This window comes from Artemia sp. Qi Xiang Cuo, chromosome 9 (genome assembly GCF_049724085.1).
Source record: "Artemia sp. Qi Xiang Cuo chromosome 9, ASM4972408v1, whole genome shotgun sequence".
In the NCBI taxonomy this organism is placed as follows: domain Eukaryota; kingdom Metazoa; phylum Arthropoda; class Branchiopoda; order Anostraca; family Artemiidae; genus Artemia; species Artemia sp. Qi Xiang Cuo.
Window position 1 is genome coordinate 38,509,724 of NC_142802.1, and position 10,898 is coordinate 38,520,621.

The window sequence follows — 10,898 nt, forward strand, 5'->3', positions numbered from 1 at the left end:
AATTACAATAAATAACTGAGTCAAACTCAAAACGAGCAGAAATTAACATAAGTTGGGCGCAAAACCCTTATGCCTTCCCAAGGCTAGAACAAAATTTGCACTTTGCTGAAAGAAATATAAATGTTTTTACTTTTATAACCTTAATAAATCAAATAATTTTAACATTTTGATTACTAAATGTCAGTATATGTATATTAAACTGACAATCCACATTCAAACCCTAAGTTGCACATGAATTATCGTTTAATAGTGCTTGTCCCTGCTTTAAGTAAGGTAATGGAGAAAATATTAGATACACGACTTTTTAAATGGTCAAATAAAAATAATATAATACATGAAGAACAAGGAGGTCTTAGGACAGGGTACGGGACGGTAGATACAATATTTACTCTAAAGTCAATTATTGATAAGTATAGAAAGAGAAAAACTTGTCTTTATGTGAGATTTCTGGACCTCCACAAGGCGTTCGACAGTGTCGACAGAGAGCTATTGAAGGATGCCCTGTTTAGAATTAGCCTCCCTCATTTGTTTGTGAGATTGATAGTGAGTATGTATATTTGTGGGAGTGGAATATTATTAGTTGGTAACAGGTTTTCTAGGCTTTTTAATATTAAGCTGGGAGTAAAACAGGGCAGTACTCTTTCTCCTATATTGTTTAATATTTTTATAAATTATGTGGTTGGTTTTCAAGAGAATAGATGGGCTCCGAAAGTTAGTCTACGGACCCATAAACTATCACTTTTATTATTTACAGATGATATTGCTTTGGTGGCTAGTACACCGCAAGATCTGCAGACACTTCTGAGTCTCATAGAAGAATATTTGCAGATGAAAAAATTAAGGCTGAATGTTGAAAAGAGGGAAGTTGTTATTAAAAAAAAAGGAAAGCAAGTGGTGAAGATAATTATAGATTTAAAATTAATAATAAGGAACTAAAGGTAAGTAAAAGAATAAAATATTTAGGATTTTTTTATTGGAAAATGGAAGTTTAAACAGTCATGTTAATGAAATAATTAATAGAGGCAAAGTGGCCATGTCTGCAATTTTTAGAAATCCGACGATAATGGGAATTAAAAACCTAAAAATGCATAAAATAATATTTAATACAAAATTTTTACCAGTAATGGAATATGGAGTAGAGATTTGGGGCGGAGAAGTGGCACAGAAGTTGGAGTCCCTCCAGCTCCAGTATTATAAAAGACTGTTTGGATTACATCAGACAACTCATTCGCAGATTCTGAAAGGTGATATGGGCCTGTTTTCGTTAAAACTACGTAGGTCTTTTTTGATGCTTAGATTTTGGTTGAAGCTCATTAGGTGTAATGAAGATAGACTAGTAAGAGCAGATTATTATCAGATGTTGAGTTATGGTTCAAAAACGTCGTGGCTATCCCAAATTAGGTCATTACTAGAAAGAGTGGGGATGCCTTACTTATGGAATGACGGTCTTGGTTCCCGTGATCTACCACCAAATTTAATAAGCCAGGTACAATTTATCTTAGAGGGTCAAGAAATTCAGTATTAGCAAGGGCCGATTTTAAATTCCGCTGCATTGAATCCTTACAATCAGGTTAAACCTAGTTTTGGAGAGGAAATTTTTTTTTTAATTTAATTTACCGGCTATGATCTTATGTCGATGTATTTAGCTTAGGGCGAATTGCCTTCCAATCCAGAGCAGGCAAATGGTGTTCGACAGGGTGGTAGTAGTGGTCGGTATGTGTGTCCTGAGATAAATTTTGAGATAGTCGTTTGGTTCAAAATAGTCCGAAAATCAAATAACTATGTCTATAGAGATGACATATCCCCCCCCCCACAGTCCTAGGGGAAATGATTTTAAATCATGCAAGCTGCTCATTGTTTATATATAAGTTATGTTACTGGAAAAATGGGGCATGTTTGATCATGGTTCTCCAAAAGAGCTTAGGGCATTCTAGCCCTCCCTACATATTTCCTTTGTTCTCCGAGAGGCTTAAAATCATCCCTTATGTACATTACCCTTTTGAAATCTTCTGGACTTAATCCCATTTTTAGATAAGTTTCTTCACCCTAGCTTTCCTTGACCTTTGACCCTTGGCCCTAGTTTCCTTAATACAACTTTTACTTAACATTCCTAGTAGTCTATTTCACTTACTTTCTACCATCTTAAGACTTTTTACACTTTTCCTAAAAACCATAGCCACCAACTTCTTTACGTTTAATACTATTGACGAATGAAAGATCTTAAGCCGAACTGGCCAGCCATTACAAAAACCAACAAAGAGAAAAATTTCAAAAAAACAACAAACAAACGAGACTGTGGCCAGTGGAGACAAAAGAAAAGACAAATGCAAAACAACGCGGATATTTCGCCTGTATCCAAACAAGGCGTCTTTTTTTTTTTTTTTTTTTTTTTTAAACCCACCTCCTCTCCTCTCAGTGGTACTAACTTCTTTATTTCTGAAACTGATAACTACATTTATGTACCACCTACACTAAAAAATAAAATAAAAAAAACCTACAAATTTTTTTAACTTTACATTATCATAACAATTAAACTATAAATTTGAGTAGTTAATACTTTACAGATTTCATTTGGGGGCATTCTACAACCAATTAACCAACATTAATACAACATCTGCCTAGCCGCTTTGCAGGGTGCCCTTCCGATATAGGGAACCCCTTCCACGGTGGCACCAACTATCAAACTCCAAGAAAAAACTTTAATTTGCCTCCAAAATCCCTCTGTTTACCAAGGCGTCTTCAGTTACTCTGGTGTCCTCACTGAAGTTACTCTATAATAGCATCTTTTCCCTACGTGGATCAGTTTGCGCCAATTGTACATTTTTTTTGTGGTGGTTTTATTGGTTTTTAGTTTTATCTTGTTTTTTTTTTATCCTGTTCTTCTTGTTTTTCTTTGCGGCTGGAGACGCCTTGTTTGGATACAGGTAAAATATTCCAGTTGTTTTGCGATTGCGTTTTCTTTTATCTCCACTTGCCGCAGTCTCGTTTTTATTTTGAGATTTTTCTCTTTGTTGGTTTTTGTACGTTTAATACTGTTTTCTTATTCTTAAAATAAGAAGATGCTAGATCTAGCAATTGCTGCCAATTTTCTTTACTTTCTGCTACTAGTGCTATGTCATCCGCAAAAAGTAATACAAGAACACTTGCACTTGAAAGCTTAATTATTGGGGCGCCTCTACCTATCAAATATTCTTCAAATTCATCAATATACAATGAAAATAGTCTTGAGGAAATTTTACACCCCTGCTTAACACCATTAGGTGTTTACCTCCCTCCGGAACCCCCCCCCCCCCGCGAGAAAAACCCGATAATACCCCCTTCACAAAAAATATCCCCCGCAGAAAATACTCCCCCGCTGAAAATACCCCCCACGGAAAGTACCCCTGCAAAAAATACCCCCCCCCCCTCCTGCGGAAAATGCCCCCTCGGATCATACATTTTTTATTCATTGTTTGTTTCTACTATGCTTTCTTTTCTTTTGGTTACTTCATAATTACTATATAGTCACCGATTAACCCCCAACCCTCCCACCAATCCGGCGGCCATCCATGTTCCCAATATAGTACTTATTGCAGTCTCGTTATTATATCAGCCCATCTAATACCTGGACATGATAGCTATAGGCTACAAATCATATAAAAGTTACTTATTCTGTTTATTCACACTAACATTGTTTGGCATTATTAACTAACAGTTGATGATAAATAAGTCTGAAAATAATATAAAGCTTGATAAGAAAATAATATGAGCCTAATAGGCCTAACCAAATTTTCAAACAGTTAGTGGTAATGGACTTTACGCGCCTGAGAAAATTTGGCTGATTTTGGAAAAAAGGGGGAAAGACCCCCTAAGAGTTATAGAACACGAATGAAAATCACACCATCATATTCCGCGTATCAGAGAACCCTACTGTAGAGGTTTCAAGCTCCTATCTACAAAAATGTGGAATTTTGCATTTTTTGCCAGAAGAAAGATCACGGGTGCGTGTTTATTTGTTTTGTTTTTTTTTCGCAGGGGTGATCGTATCGATCCAGTCGTCCTATAATATCGTAGAAGGGCTCATTGAATGGAAATTAAAAGTTCTATTGCGCTTTTTAAGTGACCAAAAACAGTGGAGGGCAACTAGGCCCCCTCCCACGCTCATTTTTTTCCAAAGTCACCTGATCAAAATTTTGAGATAGCCATTTTGTTCAGCATGTTCGAATATATTATAAGTATCTCTTTTAGGATGACTTAATCTCCCGAAGTTCCCGGGGGGAGGGCTGAAAGTTATGAACTTTACGCAATGTTAACAAATAGTATTGGTTATTGGGAAGTATACAGACGATTTCAGGGGACATTTTTCCTGGTAGTAGGGGGGGGGGGTGGGTCGGGGATTATGTGGGAGGAACTTTCCATGAAGGAAGTTTTCATGGGGGAACGGACATTGCTATGAAGGGGACGCCGGACTTCCCAGCATTATTTAAAAAAGACCAGAAATTAAATATAAAAAACAAGTTTTTTAACAGCAACAGCAGCAACATCAAAACTTTAAACGAACAGAAAATATTACATATATGATTGGGTTCACCCCCTAGTCAATACCTCGCTCTTTAAGCCAAAGATTTTTTAGTACTAATTAACGGCTTTTGTGATTAAGCGGTCATTTTTAAAGAATTGGAACAAAATTCGACCTTTCGCTTAAAGAGCAAGGTATCGACTAGGGGGCGAACCCCCTAATATACGTATTAAAAATATATGAATATAGAAGTTCGTTAGGTAATTTAATTCGTAAATTACGTATATTCATTTCAAATAAAAATGTTCGTAAATAAAATTAAACAAGTTTCGAGAAAGCCATTTAACCAAATAAAAGTAAATTAATATTCAAATTTTGTTTTAATTATTTATGTACGGTGAGCCAAGATCAAAACCTGTGTTTATTCAAAAACGTTTTAAACTGAAAGTAAGGAGCGACATTAAAACTTAAAACGAACAGAAATTATTCCGTATATGAAAGGGGCTGTCCGCTCCTCAACGCCTCGCTCTTTACGCTAAATTTTGACTTTATCTCACAACTTTATTTTTTAAAACAATAAAAACTTTTGCGTAAAGAGCGAGGCGTTGATGAGGGGACAGCCCCTTCCATATACGGAATAATTTCTGTTCGTTTTAAGTTTTAATGTTGCTCCCTACTTTCAGTTTAAAAAACTTGTTTTTTTTTATTTAATTGGCTTTAAGATGGGATGTAATTATGAATACTATTTTTGGAGTCACTTCCGTGTAAATCCCCCATTTCCAGATCTTGTACATAGTCTGCAGCTAAATTTTGCTTCATTAGGAGGAGGAGGGGTGGTGAATTTCTTATGGTAAGAAGATTGTCTTAAGAAGAAATAAATTGTACCACAATTTCTTTACATTTGTCTTTAGTCTTTATCTCTGAATTAGCCTTCATACGGGGTTACTAATTGTTCAAGTATTAGAAGTTGTAAAGGTAGATATTTAAACAAACTTACTTGGCTATCCCGAATTTGAGCAGAATATAATTTCCGTAAAATTTCCTTCGCCTAACTAACAGTTTTGCAAAACCGTAAAAAGATCATAAACTGCAGTTTGAAATATTACACCCACTGAAAATATTACACGGGTGAAAGAACCAGAATAGTAATTGTGAGGAGAGTGCTGGGTGAATATGCCTGAAGATAAAAGGTGGCATGACAAATACAATTTTCAGATAAAAAGAAAAGAACTTAATTTTACACACCGAAGTATTAAACTATTGCTTTCAAATAATTCTCCTTATTTAAAAGGTCAAGTTCAAAACCCAAAATCCAATTCAGCGTTCCGTTAAACATCTTCAAGTATAATTATTGGCTAATTTTGCCAAGATTGTCTTGACCACGAATGATGTAAATGTAAGAATCTTATAGCATTTGGAATACTGCATTCGATATGTTTTAATCTAAATGCAGGACATTTTTCATTCGTTAATTTTCGTTCGTTAAATTCGTTCAGGACGCCCAGAACGCATTATATTAAATACCTAACCTAACCACCTCTATATATTAAATATCTAATTAAAATATACCTGCATAGTACTTTATCTTGCTCAAACTAAGCTGATTATCTCCGAGTGGACACAGAAAACCAGTTTCATTACTGATCCAGAACAAAGTGTGGTCGCTATAACGCGTAAGTACCCAGGTATCCAACACCTTGCTTCGGTTTGTTTCTTCCCTATAGATTTAATTTCCATAAAAACCACAGAGGCATCTGAGGAAAGGATTCAAAATTGTTATGTTAACTTTGCAGCCAGTTGAAATTATCATTTTGTATCATTGTCATCGTGATGGATAAGATTTGCAATAAGATCTCATAGGTCCTAATGTGTACTATGAAGTACATCCTAATTTATACTATGAAGCTATCCCTCACTTTTCACAATAATATTGCTACAGCTACTCCTCACTATAATAATTGTAAACATACGTCATTTTGTTGCATTATTGTTTATAATCGTTGTACAACCTCGTGGAGACTCATTTTCTTATCTTCAAATGTATGAAAAAAAATTTAAAATGTTGACAAATTATCTGAATTATATAACACCTCCCCTCTGAAGTTGAATCTACTTTAAAGTTATTACTCGCTAAAAGGTGCACTATTTTGCACAAGTTTATAACCTTTCACCCTTGAAGATGGCAGTGCCATAGCAAATGGTAGATGAAACACTTTGGTTTTGCTTCTTCACTATCGATTACCTACATTCCCTTTGAAATGTAGAGCCTCACAGAGGCTGAATCCATTCAGAACACCAAAATAAAAATAAAAAAAAGTGGACTAATTTTCAAAAAATTTCTAACGCCTAATCCTTGAAGATTATCTTCCTCTAATAATCTATTCTTACTTGCACGTCTCTCTCCGTAGCAGACATGGAGCCGAAATTTCGAATCCTCAAATTATTAGAAACCAATAATAAGTACACCCACAAGAAAAAGATCCGAACCCCTCATCACAAAAATGACCAAGGCATAACCGCCAATTGTTATAAGTCCCTCCCTTCCCATAAGATTTTGATCTTTTTTTTTTACTAATCTCAAGCTATGTTTAATTTTGAATATTGTATAATTTTGAATATTGTTAATAAGTATAAATTTTGAAGTCAACCCTTCAAAATTTTCAAAATGGTAGAGCATGAAAGAATTGTTGGTGCTAGACATTTTCTGGGGGGTATTTTCTGGGGGCAATTTTCCGCGGGAGCAATTTTCCAGGGGGAGTTCTCTTTGGGGAAAAGGGGAACTTTCTGGAGGTAATTTTCCAGGGGGAAAATTCCTGCTCCCGTATTTTTATTATATGACAACGCTAATGTCAAATACTTAAATCAGCTTATCAAGGAATATTCTTCTTCTTTTTCTTCTTCTTGTTTGGATTAGTATGGAAACGCTTTCGTTGTTGGTTTAAAATTTGATTTTCTTGCCATGGGTTAACTTTCTAACGTTGCTAATTAAAAAAGAGAAAAGGGAAAGCTCAAGTTTCTTTGACTATCGGCTCAGGTAACCATTGCACACCTTAAGCACTTTTGATTTTACTCAAACATCATTTCGATTTATAATAGCTGCCTGCCTGCTATAACGAAGCTTTCCAATCGAAAGCAAAAACACGGCTCGATGGACCGAAAACTTGACTACGTAGCTTCAGATATTCCTCGCCAACATAGACAATAAGAACGATCCTTTTTAGCCCCAGGCAAAAATCATTCGCAGCTTTCCCAAATTTCATGTCAAATTCACCAATCTGGGCTGAGGTCTCCACTCTCCGCACAGACGGCAGAGGTTAGTAGCTTACCACCCTCAATAAGCTGGAATCGACAGACTAGAAAAAAAAAGAAGAAGACCAAACTGTTACTTCTACAATTGTTTGGGGCGATTACAGCAAAATACGAGAGTAAATGCTTTGTTCAGCTGAAAGTTAAACTAATTAAGTGATTCAGGCTTGAATGTTTTTAGAAGAGTTAAATGGTCATTTGTGTAATTTATTTCAAACACATGTAGACAAAATCAATTTTGGGTTTACAAGATGGCGAACTCATTTCGAATGATTTAGAAATGTTTGGCAATTCTGAAAAAAATTATTGTTATAATTCATTATGTTTGTTATACATTTCCTTAGTTTAGAAAGGTATCAAATCTTTTGTATTTAAAAAAGAGTACGCATTTTTTTTTTACCTTATAGGCCATTATAGGTCATTTTAATTTTTTTTTTATCTATAAAGGTAATTTTGTTGTTTTTAATTGTGCAAAGATAGAGGGGACTGCTTGGCCAAGGGAGAGTCAAAATAAAACCAAAATGTCTGAACTACTTCGTGTTATTTTCTAAGTCATTGCATTTTTTCGTTCATCATCGAAGTAACGACGTAAATCTAAGCGTTCTGTTTTTATAGAGCCCCTAACAATTCACGATTTTCTAGTAACCTGCTGGCATTTGACAGAAAAAAGGCAGGCACAACAGTGCTATCCATCAGCGCTTCCACACTTACCGGTTTATCGGAAGATCTCCAGATTATTTGGAAAATCTCACGGTCAAAAATAAAACCTGACGATTTATCGATAAACATCGATAAACGGATTTTTGCCAACTCCAAGAAAATTTACGTTAATGCAATCCAAAATCCCTATTATTATTTGAAATTTGGAAAAAAAATGCCAAGGGCCATAAAGCTCAAATTGCAGACCTTTGACAATAAAAAAAAAACTAGTTTTACAACAGGATAAATGAAATTGAAACGAACACTATAACTTAGCATTAACTGAGATTTTCCTGTATTGGGGTGGTGCCACCACCCCCTTGGTCCTCATCCTCTTTACACTAAAGTTCTACCAGAACTTAACCGTAAGGTCTTCTGAGTGTATTATGTATGACTTTTTGGTAATTGCATACAACTGTATTTTAAATTTGATTGCTTTTAGACTTCAATACTAAACCGGAAAATTTATTAAATATCACTTGGCTGCATGCCAACAAATAAAACTTGATTTTTGAATTAGAACTTTTTTTCAAACAAGCACACGATATGTTTCTTGTGTGCTGAACAGGCTGCACTTGATAAATTATATACCTTCATTTTCTCCAATGCAGCCATGGTGCTTGTACAGGTTGTTTCAGCCAGTCGTGGATATATGAGGGGCAATAAACAATGCAACAGTGAAATTTCTTATGCAAAGTAATCTCTTTATTTATGCACAGGTTACAAATTAAAGATTGGAAAATGTTCAAATCCATTAATTTTGTTTGAAGTTGAGGGTTAAATAGCATTTGGTGCATTTCGTTAAAACATGGTCTGTATCAATTTCAGCAGGGTTACGAGTATGCAAAAAAGAACACTGAACGCCGCTTATTAAAGCCCGCGAAAGCAGCGCCTTATTTGTTTCTCTGAAAGCATCCAAAAATACGTTTTGGAAAAACGCTTACTGAGTCTTTCTATCGATATGTTCTTCAGTTGTACCCAAAATATACTGGCTTTAAGAGATATATGCCAAATTTTCCGGAAAAAAAACAAAACAAAACACTGTTACAACGCATGCAAAATGAGATAAATAGATAGATAGATAGATAGATAGATAGATCGTGTATTAGATGTATTTGGGGGAAAAGGACGTGACAGGGGGGCTGGTTGCCCTATAATTACTGTTGACTCTTCAAAACGGTACTAGAACTTCCAATTTCCAATTGAATGAGCCCCCTCTGAAGCTATTACGACGACCTATTCCGTATAAAGTGTCCCTGGGAAAAAATATAATAAAGAAAAAAGTTGGTCTTACAGCCTTTAACTATAGGCAATGCTACAGCAACCTCTGGTAAAGTTAGCGGTTGTAGAGTATGACATAGTTTTGCACCAGTTACTAGGACGGGAGCCATCAGAATCCTTTTAGGGGGGGGGTACCTAGGGCCTCAAAAAGTATTTTTAGTCTCACATTTTTCCAGTTTCCCGTAAGAGGTACTTAATAGGAATCGATGAACATTCAGAAGAATATATGGACTCAACCTCTGACATAACTTCATTCTGAAGCATATGGGCATTGATGAATATAGGATAAAAGCGCTAAATAGGTGCTAAGTAGATGAAAACTCATCTCTTATTATGGAAGCAATAATGTATTTGGAAAAACTGTTTTTCATTTTCAAAATCGAGCGCACTGAATGCGCCCATTTTAATTCAAGCATTCTTATGCTAAAGTTAAACTTTAATGCAAGGAGCGGGGATTGAAGGAGTGGTAACTTGACTCGTATTTAGGATAAACCAGGCTTCACTACTAAAAACTAACAAAAATAAAATTGAAAAAATTTATTCGAATAAAAATAAAGAGGAAGAATAAAACTGACAACAAACACAAATGATCCTGTGTAAAAGGGATAATTCCCCTTCCCTGAGCTCTAACTCTTTACCCTGAAGTTTTAATTGTTTTCCCAACACTTTAAGGACAGATGCTATGAAATAAGGGCAATAGGAATAAGAAGAAAAGTATTCTCCAATACATTTGGAATGGATGGTCCTGTTGCTGCACATTAAGAATGAGCACGTGCATTTAAACTAAAGACTTATAATTAACCACTACCTATATTTGCTGCGTTTAAAAATATCTTCAGTCAAGTACTATAAAAAAAATTTAGCATAAAGAGTAGAGGACTGAGAGGGGTACATCCCTTTATGCATAGCATAATTTCTGTTCTTGTTAAGGTTTAATTTCGCTCTTTACTTTCAATTGAGAAAGATGTTTTCATATTATTTGGTTTTATAACGATTTAAACGTTTCAATGATGAATAAATATGCAACAGAGAGACTTAAAATAGAAAAAAAAACAGGTTTTGAGCAAGAGTTAGTATTTTTAAACCTCCTTGTTTTAGAAGAAAAAAATATCCA

General features: G+C 35.1%; 1 protein-coding gene across 1 annotated transcript in view; it reads right to left on the minus strand.

Moving 5' to 3' along the window:
- Positions 1 to 10,898, minus strand: part of LOC148948629 (uncharacterized) — a 242,716-nt gene that overhangs the window by 227,280 nt on the left and 4,538 nt on the right. The window lies entirely within an intron of this gene.